The sequence below is a fragment of the Triturus cristatus genome, chromosome 4_1, assembly GCF_964204655.1.
Source record: "Triturus cristatus chromosome 4_1, aTriCri1.1, whole genome shotgun sequence".
NCBI lineage: Eukaryota > Metazoa > Chordata > Amphibia > Caudata > Salamandridae > Triturus > Triturus cristatus.
The window spans coordinates 216,951,550-216,966,198 of NC_140585.1; the positions used below are offsets into that span (position 1 = coordinate 216,951,550).

Genomic DNA, 14,649 nt, shown 5'->3' on the forward strand with positions numbered 1-14,649 from the left:
AATATGTTCCCAGAATTAAGCAACCCCACAACACTGGTACGCGAGATACAAGAGGCATGTGATGTCCGTCACCCGTTTCATATATTTCTAGACTTCTCAAACATTTGACAAGTCATCTTACAAGAAAATGCTAGCCCAAAAATAAATTTTTATATAGGACTAGGCATCTCTTTCAAATAGCCATCTCAGACTGGCTCAACAGACCTCTACAATAATGAAGGACATTCAATTTGGAACACTCCCACTCCACATAAAATATCTCATATTTTTCCTTGTCTTTGAACTCATTATGTGAGTGCACTTTCACTTATATCAAAGTATCATCCAATAGTGGATGTTCCCCATGGGACTGTTTGTAGGTGTAATTGCCCAATCTGGTCGACTGAACAAAAGTAAGACAACAAGTCCCAGGAAGCACTAACATTCAAAATAAGATGGACATCTCATCAATTATACATTAAACGTCCATTAAATAAGAAATATGCTCTAAGTTTTATATATATTGAATCTGAGACTGTAGGCACATCATAGTTTACATCACTTTTTTGTTTGCTTGTGCAGAGATTTCTAATTCAAATAATTGTTGATCAATCATGCGTCCCAATCCTATTAGTCACTTTTCTCACAATGATGGTCCTCAGGGCCTCCTTTACCTCCTTATTCCGCAGGCTGCAGATCTGTGGATTCAGCATGGGGATCACCACACTATAGAACAAATGAACAACCTTGCCTTGATCCAGGGAATAGCTGGATGGAGGGTGGAGATAAGTGAAGGGGGAAGTCCCAAAGTACACAATCACACCTGTGAAGTGAGGCGTGCATATGGAGAAAACTCGATTTCTTCGCGCCGTGGAGTGCATCTGAAAGATGGTTGAGATAATTGAAACATAGGAGAACAGAATTGCAGAAAGAGAAGCAAATACAAGGAAATCAATACATATAAACAATACAACCTCATTGATAAAAGTATCTGTACATGACATCTTGAGCAATAGTGTCACAACAGAAGTGATGAATTTCTCAATCACAAAAGGATAGTTAGAAAATACAAACTGTCTCTGTCACAGAGTGCACAATTGCTATCATATACACATCAGTCACCAGCCAGAAGCAATATGTGTTGGTCATGGTAGTTGCATTGTGAAGTGGCTGACACACAGCGACCTAGCAAACATAGGCCACAACAGTCAGTAATAATGCCTCCATGGTGTAACATTTGCAATAAACAAAACGTTGCACCACACACCCAGAGATGGAAATCATCTTTGTCTCGCAAATCATATCAACCAGAATTTTTAGAGAAATAGCAGGGCAGTAGCAAATATCCCAAACTGACAGGTGGCCCAGAAAGAAGTACATGGGGGTGTGCAAGCTGAGAGTCATTCTAATTAATGTAATTATGCTGATATTACCCAGCACTGTGATGATATATACTGAGAGAGAGAATTCTTTAGGCAGGGTTCAGTTTCTATCTTCCATGGTCCAACTTATAATGTCCTGGAAAAGGATGACACAAGGTTAGAAGTAGAAGCAGTATGGATTATTGGCACATTTACTTATTATTCCACTGTCATATTGCTCCTCCCTCATACTCCAATCTTCCCTCCTGTGACCCATCTGACTGGTATGAATTACACATGCATTATGAAGGGTCCTTACAGTCTCTGCAGTGGAACAGTGCTGAGGAATTTCACTACACACTGATTGAGGCTCATCTAAAACAGATGACCATTTGTTCCACAGGTGACCTGAGCACATTAGACCTGAGGAATAATGGGCTATCAGCAAACTCTACTTTTCCCAGCTAGGTGAACAAAAAGACCATTATTTGTATGTTATTTTTAATGTTATTTTCCCCACGCTACATACAGAAAACTATAAATAATAATGTAAGTAGGAATATTAGATGAAAATTGAAATCGTATGATACAGAGCAACAAGTCGAACAGAAGTATAGTCTTTAAAATCCAGTCTTTGTCAGAGAAGGAGTACCGTTTGCTTAACACACAATCAACATTCTGTGGTCTTAAAACTAGGCGAGGGCCCAGTGAAGCCAGGCTTCAGGAATCTGTGTTAATCTTTGCCCTACCCACTTTTTGCCTTTTGGCTGAGCTGCCTGCTCCCCTCAATCTGTTCTCAGAAAATAGTAGCAGCAGCATCAGGAATTTTAAGGAACATAGGTTACTTTAAAAAAAAAATCCCATTTGGAAATGCACAGCCAGTTTTATGACCTGTTGTTCCTTCCAGAGCACCAATCAAGCAAATAGTGACCTGTGTAATCAATATTCAGGTTCTTCTGTGAGCCCCAGTGAGGGGAGATTTTGGGACACTACTTCTTAGTACAGAGGTCCCATCACAATACCAGAGACAGCTTGTGAAATGTTGGTGTGCAATTTACGCCCTCTTTTTGCAGCCTGTCTTTTGAGTACATCAAGCTCAAGGACTCAAGCAGAATGATACGGAAAGAAGTTTTGGGGAGTGACGGGAGTCATAACATTTCAGAATTTGCCTCAGTGTTGGACCTGGCCCTTTTTGCACGGTTATCCCAAAACTTTTTGCCTTCTTCCTGTATTTTTTGTGACCTGTTTTTGTTGGTTTTGTGACTCTGGGCACTTTTCCCCTGCTGATCAATGAATGTGCTCTCTCTTGTAAACTTGGTAGGATTGGTCACCACCTATTCGGCATATTTAATTTATCTGTATGTACCTTGTACAGTGGTATCCCATAAACCAAGGGCCTGTAATTTCAATGCTACTAGTTGGCCTGCAGGGAAGGATGTGCCACACACAGAAGGAGCCCTTCAAACCTGTCTCAGGCCTCTGCCGCTGTAGGGCCGGCCTGCGCGGTTAACTGGTGCAGTGACGTGTCATTTTAAGTGGTTGCCATGTCTCCAACTCCCGTTTAACTACATATAAGTCACCCCTAATTTAGGCCCTGGCTAGCCCTAGCCGCAGGGTGCTGTCTAGGTAAAAGGTAGGACATGTGCCTTTACTGTGTTGCATGTCCTGGTAATGACAAACAGCCTATCTGTTTCTCACTGCTGTGAGGGCTGCATCTCTACTAGGTTTGCATTGGGAAATTCCTTGATATATTTTTCAGTTGTAGTTTCTCATCTGAATAGCGCTGCCAGCTTGGTATGTTTGGAATAGTAGTGAAAAATCATGCTTACTAATTTGGATGAATTTTTTATTATTATTTTAGAAATACCACTTTTAGAAAGTGGCCATTTCTCTGTGCTTATTACTGTTTGTGCTTTGCAGCCTGACTCCAATCCATGGCTGGGGCAGAGTGACAGCTCAGCATGTGCATACTTTCCAGACAGCCATCACACAGGGAGGGCGGGGTGTAACAAGGTTGCATCTGTATTCATCTGCATGTTGAATGGTCTTCCTGGGCTGGGGGCATTGATACTTTACATTTTGCATTTTGAATATAAATCAAATTATTTTTGCTACACCAAGTTACTGTAATTTATTTACTGATTGAATCATGTAAGCTTCGATTTATTTGTTCTGTAGTGTCATGTGCTGTCACTGCATAGAAGATATACTAACAATTTGTTTTTAAGAAACATATTTTTTTGAATGAATCTTTTGTTGGCAGCTTTACCTGTTTAAAGTTTAGAAAGTTTAGAAAGTGAGCATTTCTATGTGCTCCTTGCAGCCTGACTCCAATACACGCCTAGGGTAGAATGACAGCTGAGCTTGTGCTTCATTTCCAGAAAGCTATCACACAGGGAAGGCTGGGTGTAACAGGATGCATCTCCACCTTGAATGGACTTTCTGGGCTTAGAGAATGAGGCGCATTGACACTACACTTGTTTAGGTCATGTCCTGCCCTCATACAAAGTGCTTGTTTCCCCCTACTGATGACTAGAGCCAAGGCAAGAGTGGAGGGATACTTCTGGTACTGGCCAGATCTTGCTAGAAACTTCTCCTACCTTGTAGAAGAAAGGCATCAGAGTGGAAATACAGGGTCGCTGACCCCACATTTTTAGAGTACTTTTGGAACTGGGACTAAAACTCTGTCAGAAGGACTGCCTGCACTGCACAAAGTACTCCTCTTGACTGATTTTTCTGTTGTTAACCTGCTGCCAGCTACTTGCTGGGTGGCCTAAATGACTCACTGGAGGCTTTTCTGTTTGTTGCCCTCATGCCAGCTGCTCTCTGACTTTGTTCCCACTGGACACTGCTGAGCTGCCAGGAGAAACTGCTATTAGTGCTAACTACTAAGCTGCGTTGGCCTGCTGCCTGTTTATTGCGGAGCCACAGAGGGACTACCACTTGTGTATTGGCATTGATGAGCTGGCCACCTGCCTACTGTGAATCCCTAGTGCTCTCTTGGGACATGTGGCCACCCAGAGGTGGCTGTGGAACCCCAAGACACTTTGTTTTTACCTAGCACCTTGGGAGCGTGCCATCTTTCATTTCTGCCTGAGCGTTTCATTGTTCACTAGCGCAGGGTGAGTGCTGTTTATCTTTTCTGGCTCTGGGGTCGGTGCGAAGTGCTGTGAAATGCCAATGCACTGGTGAGGTGAGCCCACACGGTGCTGCGGCCATAGTCAGCACCCCTCCACTGTCTCTTGCAGCCTCCCCTGCTGCATGTGTGGTAGAAGCCACAGTGGGTGGTGTTCAGAACTGGTACACTCAAAGGAGAGGAGCTGCACCGCACTGCCCGTGAGATCCTAGACTGCTTATAGGAAAGTCTCCCATATAAAGTTGTGCCTGATGGTGACACCCGCAGTCCCGCATTGACTTCGTGGGCAGTGCAATTGTTTTTGGCCTGAGGAGGTGAGTCGGGCCTCTGGGGAGTTTGGAGGCCGTCCTGCACCTCATTCACAGGCAGCGGCCTTTGACTTTGTTACATGCGGGAGCAGTGCTAAGCCAGATCTCCCTGCAGATCCCCTTGGGTATGTGCCTCTCCTGCTTATGAACATCCCTTTGAGATATCTGCTGGAGGGTCGCAATACTGAGTGAGACCTTGCTGGAGGCCCCTGTCTCGTTGAGGAAACATACGGCTATTACCATTTCCCTTGTAGTAGGTGTGTAGGTGCTCCTAAAGCCTACATTGTACACCGACCTGAAATCACTGCTATTGGACTGCCAAAAAATACAGTAGCCCGTTAGTAGCAGTACAGGAGTTTCTGTGCCCACAGTGGACGTTCCTTGTGGTAATACATGATTCCTACCTTACTGATGATATTGGGTGACGACATGCATTTACACACAACATTTGAAAAACCATGACTAATGTGATCCCCATGCCCTTTTTATAACCTGATTTGCATTCTTGTACTCATGGGATGATACATGAGTTTTTTTTATGATAACCTGATGTTATGATTCATGTCATTTTATGCCTTACAATGAAAGAATAAAGAGTATCATTTCAGAATCTGCATATTATATACAGTACAGTGACTGTATTTTTATGACATGGGCAACATATAAGTCTTTACCTTATTGCACTAACTGTGATGTTATGACAATTGCCTAGTTGGTTAAGTGATTATGGCTCTACGAAATTTTGGTTTACCTTTATATGCCATACAGATACCTATTTTTATATACTACTACATGATGTTTCGTTTCCGTTTTTGGGACGGGGAGAACATGGCGGCGGACGGCTGATCGCTGCAGCGCTCCGGAATCAGGCTCCCGATGTGCTCTGCTTAGACGCTTGTAAATGCACGTCTAAAATGTTCCCCCGTAATCCGGAGTGAAGGATTCCTAACCAGGTTCATTTCCTAAAGGAAAAGCGAGTGTTGGGAGGAATCTCGAAGTGGTTGTGTTCTAACGATCTAACGATCTTACCTGGTTTCCAGCTCCGCTCGGTGTAGACGGGGTAGGCGGGGTAGGCGGGCTGCTTTCCCTCTCTATGACCGCAGGAAGCGAGTTTTGCGGTGGAGGCAGCGGCAATACAGCGGGGGGTTGAGGATGTTGCCCCCCCCCATCAATATGCTTTGCCAGCTGTTCTAAAGTTAGGATTGTGGTCTGTAGCCGCCCTGGAGCTGCGCCGTGGGAGGAAGGCGCGATGTTTGTCACTTGCTGCGTGTAATATTTCTTCCCAGGCTCAGAAGCTCAAATATATTTCTCGAGGTGCGGTGGAGGGTAAAGGAGGGGTTGACTGCCCGGCGGGCGCGAAGAACGTGGAGAGTGGAGAAGAGGGGGGGGGGGGAGCTCCCGGAGGAGTTAGCTAAAAAGTGTCCACAGCCGCTACAGCAGCCACAGCAGCAGTCGTCTAAAGGCAGAGGCTCACGTAGAAGAGGTAAGGAGCCCGTAAATGTACAGTGGAAGAAGCCTGCTCCTACCTCACAGGTAAATCTGGCTGATTTGGTACACGGCGGACCCTCATCCTCTGAAGGTAAGAAAGCCTCATCTCATTTGTCTGTGGAAGTGAAATCGAAGGGTACAAGATTAAACGGGGTTAGAGGCAAAGCTAAACATAAAAGGGATTCAAGTGTGCCACCTGATTTGAACTCGAGGATAACCCCGTCCCTGCGCTCATACTTTAAAGTCGTACCACAGGTGCTTCGTTTGACGGATGCTCAGGGCATGTCTTCCTTCTCAACGGCAATGGATACTGGCGCTAAAGGTATGCCCGCCTCGAGTACCCTAGGTGTTATGGGAGTTCCAGCTATCAACTGTCTTTCTGCCTCTGGTGCCCCTTCTGGCGGAGACTCTGGCCCTAAGCTCACTTCTGAATGTGTTTTGTCTGAGGTGGACTTGATTCAGCCAGATTTAGAGACCAGTGACTCAGTTGAGACTCTCAAACCTCAGTTTCCGGGGGGGGGATGCCATGGTAACGCAAGTGGGGGGGCAGGAGATTCTGCTAGTCCCGACCCGGTATCCCCAGTGGATTCAGATACGGGGGGTGTAATCTCTGCGGCTTCTATTCTGGCAATGTTCTCAACCCTGTCCCGTGATATTAAAAAGGGGTTTGAAGAGTCTTCTGCTAATCAGGCGGACATTCGGAGCTACTGTGAGTCCTTAGACAAAAAGATCGATGGGTTAACATCTAGGACAGGGGAGCTAGAAGATACGGTTGCTGCAATGTCTATCTATTTGGACAAAGCTAAGGAAGACATCGTCAAGCTGCGAAAAGAGGATCAGGCCCTACTCGATAGGATGGAATTATTGGAAAACAATGCCAGGAGAGCCAACAGACGCATACTTAATGTGCCTGAAGGCTCCGAGGGTTCTGATGTTAAAAACTTTGTGGTGCAACTTTTAAAGGAGTCATTATGTCTCGATAATTCTTTAGAGGAACTGACCATCGACATTCAGAGGGTCCATAGAGATCCGTTCAGGAGAAACCCACAAAGACCTAAACCTCGTAAAATCTTGGTTAATTTCCATACCTATGCACACAAAGAACAGATCCTCAACTTAGCCCTAAAACAAAAATCCCTCCTTGGAAAAGGATTTACTTTTCTCATTAGATCTGACCTTTCTAGGACAGAAAATTTTATTCGGTTTTCTCTTCTCCTCTCCTTTCTCCTTTTCTTGTTCTATCCTTGCTGTATTTACAAACTCCCAGGTACTTATACCGCATTCACAGATTTTGTTAGAACACGTGAGTAATTAGATTACTTTTTGAGGGGGGATTGGTTTTTAGCGTCAAGGGTGGGTCACGGGAGCCTGAGATGGAGGTGCTATCTACTGGATCTGTTCCGGTTGGATATACCAAGGGTTCTCCATGGGTGGGAGGGGGGGGTGGGGGGGGTACAGGGGTCACGGGGTAAAATGTCTTATAAAATTCCTCATGTGCCAACCTTGTGCATTTTTGTATTCGACTGGGTGTAGGATAATTTCAGATATGCATCTATCAGACAGTAGCTTAGGTCATACAGGTGATGTCCCAAGTCTCTGGGGGGAGTTGAGAGGCATTGAAGACAAATGGCTAATTTAAAGATAATATCCTGGAACGTAAATGGCCTGCGTACTAAATCTAGGGCAAGGAAGATACTTCAATATCTTCGGGATTCTGAGGCACAGCTGATCATCCTGCAAGAGACGCATCTGGTCCAAGACGAAATGGATGCGTTAGTTAAGGAGAATAAGTGGATCGACTTTTCAATTTCTACTTCTCAGTCCTTGACTTGTAGAGGAGTATCAATTATCTTCAAAAAACAACTCAGGGCTAAAGTGTTAGATTTTAAGGTTGACTCAGCGGGTAGATGGGTGATTGCCTACATGTCTATTTTGGGTAATCAGTTTACTATTGTGGGGTATTATGGTCCTAATCAGGACGATCCGTCATCTTTGGAGGCAATTTTTTCTCACCTTATGTCCCTCCCAGAGCCTGTAATTTTTGCAGGCGATTTTAATATCGTCTTAGACCCCACTCTTGATAAATCACGTAATAGTCGATCTCGAATCCCATCAAAATCCAGATCCTTTTTGCTTAGTAAAATGAAGCAGTACGGTTATGTGGATATTTGGAGGTTGAGGGCAGGTGAACAGTTGGGTTTCTCTTTTAGAAACCAAAAATACCGCCACCAATCCAGAATAGACTTTGTATTAGTGAGCCATACCTTAGTAGATTCTGTTAAAGATGTTAAATACCTCCCGTCACATTTATCAGACCACTCGGCAGTAACTATGGAGCTTATTTCGATGCAAAGTTTGCCAGCTAGAAGTTGGTCCTTTGATCGCTCCTTACTTTCTCACCCGGATGATGTTCTTTTTTTTAAGTCTGAGGTGAGTCACTTTTTAACAACAAATGTAGGATCGGCAAGCATCGGAGTGTTGTGGGATTCTCTTAAAGCTTTTGTTAGAGGTCTTATCACAAACAAAATGGTTTATAGGAGGAGGCAATACAAAGAAGCAGTGACATCGGTGGAAGCAGACATAGCTAAGACTCAGTTAGAACTAGACGCTGATTCCACTACAGCAGAAGATCGCTCTCTTTTGTCTGGAAGGTTAATTTCTTTAAAAGGCCACCTCGCTTCCGTCTTAAATCAGCGAATACAAGAGAGATGGGAGGCCAGTAAGCTCGCACATTTTCAGTATGGAGAGGGAGCAGGGAAGCTATTGGCATGGAAATCCAAAACAGACCAAGTTCGTAACAACATCGAGGTGATTAATGTCAATGGCTTCCCTCTCTCCCGGGATGAAGATATTAGATCCGCCTTCAGAGATTTTTTTCAAAATATCTACTGTGAGGATAAGAACATCAGCTCGGTCAGAATTAAAGACTGGCTTAGTAAGATCACACTTCCAGCGCTCTCTGAGGAGCAAAGTGAGAGGTTGGATAGTGTAATCTCGGAGGAGGAAGTCATCAAGGCCATACAGAATGCCAAAAAAGGGAAGGCGTCAGGTACTGACGGCCTACCGGCTGAAATCTATAAAGCCCTGGAGCAGGAACTTGTCTCCTTCTTGGTACTACTGTTTAATGACATTCTACTGGATGGGGGTCGGCCCCCGACATCTTGGGACAGTGCGTCTATCACTGTAATCTTAAAACCAGGGAAATCGCCTACTGCATGTGGTTCCTATAGGCCAATCTCCATACTGAATGTTGACTATAAAATTTTTGCCTCAATTCTGGCCAATAGACTAGCTTCGGTTGCCCCCAATATCTTACACCCGGATCAGAAAGGGTTTGTTAGGGGGAGACAGCTACATGAACTAACTTTCGATTTAATAGGGGCTATCGACTTGGCAGTTTTGGAGTCCCTCCCCCTGGCGGTTCTTACCTTGGATGCCACCAAGGCCTTCGACAGAGTTAATTGGTTGTATCTGTCGGAGGCCCTGGCAAAGTTCAATGTGGGAGCTGGGTTTCGCCGGGCAATTAGTTTATTGTATCAGAATCCAAGTGCCTGTGTACTGATTAATGGCATCTTGTCTGACCCCTTCAACATCTCGAGGGGTACGCGACAGGGCTGCCCACTTTCCCCACTTCTTTTCGATCTTTACGTGGAACCATTCGCTCAAAATTTAAGAAACAATGTTGACATCAAGGCGTTCACGTACAGGGGTTGGGAAAGGAAAGTGGCCCTGTACGCTGATGATATCCTTATTTTCACCTCTGATGCCCGTACGGCTCTCCCGAAAATAGTTAAGCTAGCCTCCGAATTTGGTGTCGTGTCCGGGTATGAGATCAACGCCTCTAAAACCGAGATGATGACATGGGGTATGGACAAAAACTTCTGTATCTCGGGTATTCAGCCAGGGAATAAATTGAGATACCTGGGCCTCGATATTGTGGAAAATATAGATCAAATTGCAAATATCAATTTTTCCAAAGTAGCTAAGGACTGCCGTAAGTTGCTTCAGTCCTGGTTCCATCTTCCTCTGTCTTTATTAGGAAGGGCTAATTTGGTTAAGATGGCTATTTTGCCAAAGATTTCCTTTCTTTTCAATACTATCCCCCTTTACTTCGATCCAAACCACATTAAAACTTTTCAGGCCGAGATTAATACCTTTATCTGGAATAAACATCTTCCAAGAATTTCGTGGAAAAAGTTAAGGAGGCGCAGGGAAAAGGGGGGGCTGGCCGCACCTGATATCCAGGTCTATGCCTGGGCGTTCCAGTTGTCTCATGCTAGGGTGCTGCTAAAAAAAACATTGGAATGTGGGGTGGGATCCCTATACACTACTCTGCTTAGGGGAGAGGGGGTCAGTCAGTCTGGGTTCCTATTGAAATTCGGTGATCCCAAGTTCTTTAAAAAAATTAAATTGAAAATTCTATTGGGAATGGCAAAGACTTGGGCCCAGGTTTCCAAATCTATCAAAATAGGGTACTATAGCAGTAGAACTCCCCTATGGGATCTCCCTGATAATCCATCTTGGTTGGGAGACTCACTTGCAACACCCATTAGAGAGGCAGGTTTGGAGGTCTGGGGTGATCTATTTGTTGAGGGGGAATTGCTCTCCTGGGAGTGTTTGAGTAGAAAGATTGGCCCTGGCCTTGCTAAGCTAAAATATCTGCAGATGGCTAGCTGGTTTCGTTCCTATTCTGCACAGCCCTCTCGTAAAAATAAATTCCCAGTGGGGGGTTATAGTACTCTTATTACTCTGCTAATTGATAGACCCCCTGCTAAGAAGGAGATCTCGTCCTGGTACAATCTGATTTTGGATGAGATGGACGGATTATTTAATCTTCCACAGGAACTCTGGGGGGCTGACATATTAAGTAATACGGATTTGCATGAGGTCTGGAGAACATCTTGTAGACTGCTGTGGGATGTGGTGAAACCGGCGTGGTTGCGTAGGAACCACATCTTTACTATCCACAGAGCATATTATTCCCCCCTTCGACTTTCTAAATTTACTCAGGGGAATATGGTGGTGTGCGCTAGATGTGGTCTCCTAGCAGCCTCTGACATCCACATGTTTTATGAATGCCCCTTTCTGTCTCAGTTTTGGGAAGCCATCAGTAAGATCCTGTCGTCCTCAACAGACTCCAGAATAACTGTACATCCTCAGGTGGTGATCTTCGGAGTCTTAGAGGGGGTCTCCAGCTCAGCAAAGAAGCTAGTATTTTACGCTATACTACTGGCTAGAAGGGAGATATGCAGAAAGTGGAAGGATCCTTTACCTCCCTCTATCAATGATTGGTACGCCTCTACCCTGCAGGTTTCTAAGTTGGATTTGGCTAGAGCTGGGAATCCAGCCAAAAGATCATTTTGGCATCTTCTTAAATGGGATCAGTGAGACTCTGGGTTTTTTTTTTTTTTTCCCCAGGTCCAATGATTAAGCCATATTTCCAACTGCTTGGCATAAGCGGTACTTTGATTCCCTTCTTTCAGCACTTGGGTGGCACCCCAGCTGAACTTCTGAGGTTATGGTATGGCGGTCCCTGGTATGTCAAGCTTTTCTGCTGTGGGATGAGGCCCCGGCTCCATGACTATCCCTCCCAGTTGGTTCGAACTGTGTCAGCATATTGCTTGTAATCCGATTGATTGCGCATCTATAACCTCGGTGGCATATGAGGACAAAAAAAAAATGATGTTTCGTTTGTGGTGTTTTTATTGTGGCACAGGTGTGAGTGTGTTGTGCAAACGCTTTACACATTGGCTCTGGGGATATGCCTGACTGCTCTGTGCCAAGCTACCGGGGGAGAGCACAGGTGATCTTTGGTGTGTAACTTACTTGCCCTGACTAGAGTGATGGGTTCTGCCTGGCTTAAGTACATGTGTATTTGTACTTATATAGCGCACTTCTACCCAGAGGTCTCGTAGCACTGTATTCATACCGCTGTGGAACCCTTCCTGGTTTTCCAGTGAGATGTCCACTCCTGGGCACCCCCCAAGGTGAAGCCAGGCATCCTAGCGCTGTGGGGGCCGTTGTGGAGATTAAGCAAGCTATTGCCCAGAGTTGCACAGTGGGACCCATGATTAGAATAGGCACCGAGGCGAGAATTATTAGGTCCAGGGAAATTGAATCCAAGAGCCGCCGAGGTGAGAATTGAACCCTGGTCCCGTGCCAGACCTCTGCATCAGGGTCTGCCGCTCTAACCATTGAGCCACACTTCTCCAAGGCCAACCAGAAACCCCATTTCATGGCATAATCTGTCTCCTGCTTCTGGGGACTAATTACCCGTAAAGCAATTTTAGCAATCCCTGTAAAGGTCCCACCAGTGGGTGGTTAGGTCATATTCCTCCGCTTGTGTCCTAACTGAGATGACTTAAAAAAGGAAGGTTAGAAATTGGGTGCCCTGGACCAACACCCACCAGAACCACCTCCCTTTTTAGCCTCGGAAGGGTTCGTGAGAACCCTTCCCACACCTTACTTTGGGACTTCTCTGGATCATCTTTAAGCCCCCGTCACTCTGCTAGGGTGGAACCTGAACCACCCTTCTTGGGGTCACTCCAAGATACCTATTTGCTACACTGGTATTGATACTGACACTGAGATCCTCCTCCTCAGCAAGGTTCCTGGAATCAGTAAGTTTGGGAGCTTGTGGCTGTCACAAAACCTCTGGTAGTATTTCTCAGTGATCAGATCAAATTTGGCTTCAAGGATGGCTTTCATGGGGCATACTTAATATGGTCAATTACCGCTAGTGTGAGCAATGTATCCCTTCCACTGTAGGCATTTGCTTCCACAAGTCACCCTCCAGTGCTGCTTTGGGACCGTGTGCCATTTATCAATTTAATTTCCCACCAAGTCTTTGGTTAGGCAGACCTTGTTACTGTCAGACACTGCAAGTAAGCTGACACCATTGCTGCTGGATTCAGAGCTCTGGCTAGCATTAATATTCAGTTCTATCAGGCTTCTCTCATGTTCCAGCAGCATTTTCCTTTCTGACAAGGCTGTCTCAACCTTCTTTTCCTCTGCCTCTAGTCTCCTTTTGACCAACTCCAGCTTGAGCTCTCTTTCTGACATTCTGTCCTCCAGCTCCTCTGGGGACAGTCACTTTGAAGACACACTGCTTTCTGCCTGTGTGAAGGGGAGGGCTGAACAGCTGTGAGGCATGAAAACTGGAAGCAGGAATTGGCGCTGGAGGGGCAGGCTGCAGGGTACTAGTGCTGGTACTGTTAGCGAAGAGACAGGTTGTTAATCACTGGGGCCATGCTGCTACGCCCACTGCTTGAAGTTGGATAGCTGATGCTGCCTTTTGCCAGGAAGTGCTGTAGGAATATTGGGTCCTTATGCCAGCACCCAGCAGACCAAAGAACATAGGGGCTCTGAATGCACTCTACATAGCAATCAAACCAGAGGGACCAGCTGTGGGGTCAAAGGATGTGACAACACTAAGGTGAAAAACTCTCTCATAAATCACTGCATGGACAGAGATGTGTGATGCCCTGCCTCATCTGGACCAGGATAAGCCCTGATACGTGCCTTTCAGCTGGGACCCTATAATTGAGACTGCCCTCTGTTGTTGGGGATATTCTATGCACACTGCACAGCCCGCAGCACACCTGGACATCACTTTTGATACAATAATGTAATCTCTACCTTGTGATGTGTAAGAGGAATGGACGATGATTTGTTGTTTGATGTATGTCAAATGCCAATAAAAAAGTTATTTGAAAAGATGCATCTGCAAGTCATCAATTTGAGTAATTGTCCTAATGCCATACCTAAATATGAGCCTGTCCTTCTGAGATAAGCCTCAGTGAAGATCTGGTCAGGATTAAATGATGGAAAATGGGGTTGAGAGTGACATTTAGATAAAGTGGGTTGGTAACTTTTATAAGGAACGCTGATTTCTTCGGATTCCTGGAAACCTGGTTCTCTGATACATCTTTTCTGAAAGGGTACCAATCTTTTCCATGTGCAGGCAAAGTCGGATTGTCTGATGCCACTTATGTTATTAAAAAAAGCTTGTGGTTACCCCAGAAATATTCTGATGACTGAGCTGAAGTGCAATAACTGTTACATGCTTTCAGAGACTGATTATTAAAGAAATAATTTTGATTCCAGTATATTCCTGCATCTTGTCAGCCTCGTTACTACAAGAACTCATGCTGTTCCAATAAGGTTGAGCTTAATGGTAATTGCTTATTTTGTTACTAAACTAGGATTATCATGTAAAGTCAGAGTGATCAGCGGAGGAAAGTCATCTGATTGTAAACATACCAGATATACCTATGGACCTCTCAAAAATAAACTCACAGGGGAGTGTTTTACAAGATTTTACGGGCAGTATTAAGCTGCAAAATTGGGTAACTTACACTACTGAGTAATTAACACT

General features: G+C 44.9%; 1 pseudogene; it reads right to left on the minus strand.

The window, feature by feature from the left end:
- Positions 1 to 587: 587 nt before the first annotated feature.
- LOC146854101 (olfactory receptor 5F1-like) lies at positions 588 to 13,334 on the minus strand (annotated as a pseudogene).
- Positions 13,335 to 14,649: the final 1,315 nt, after the last annotated feature.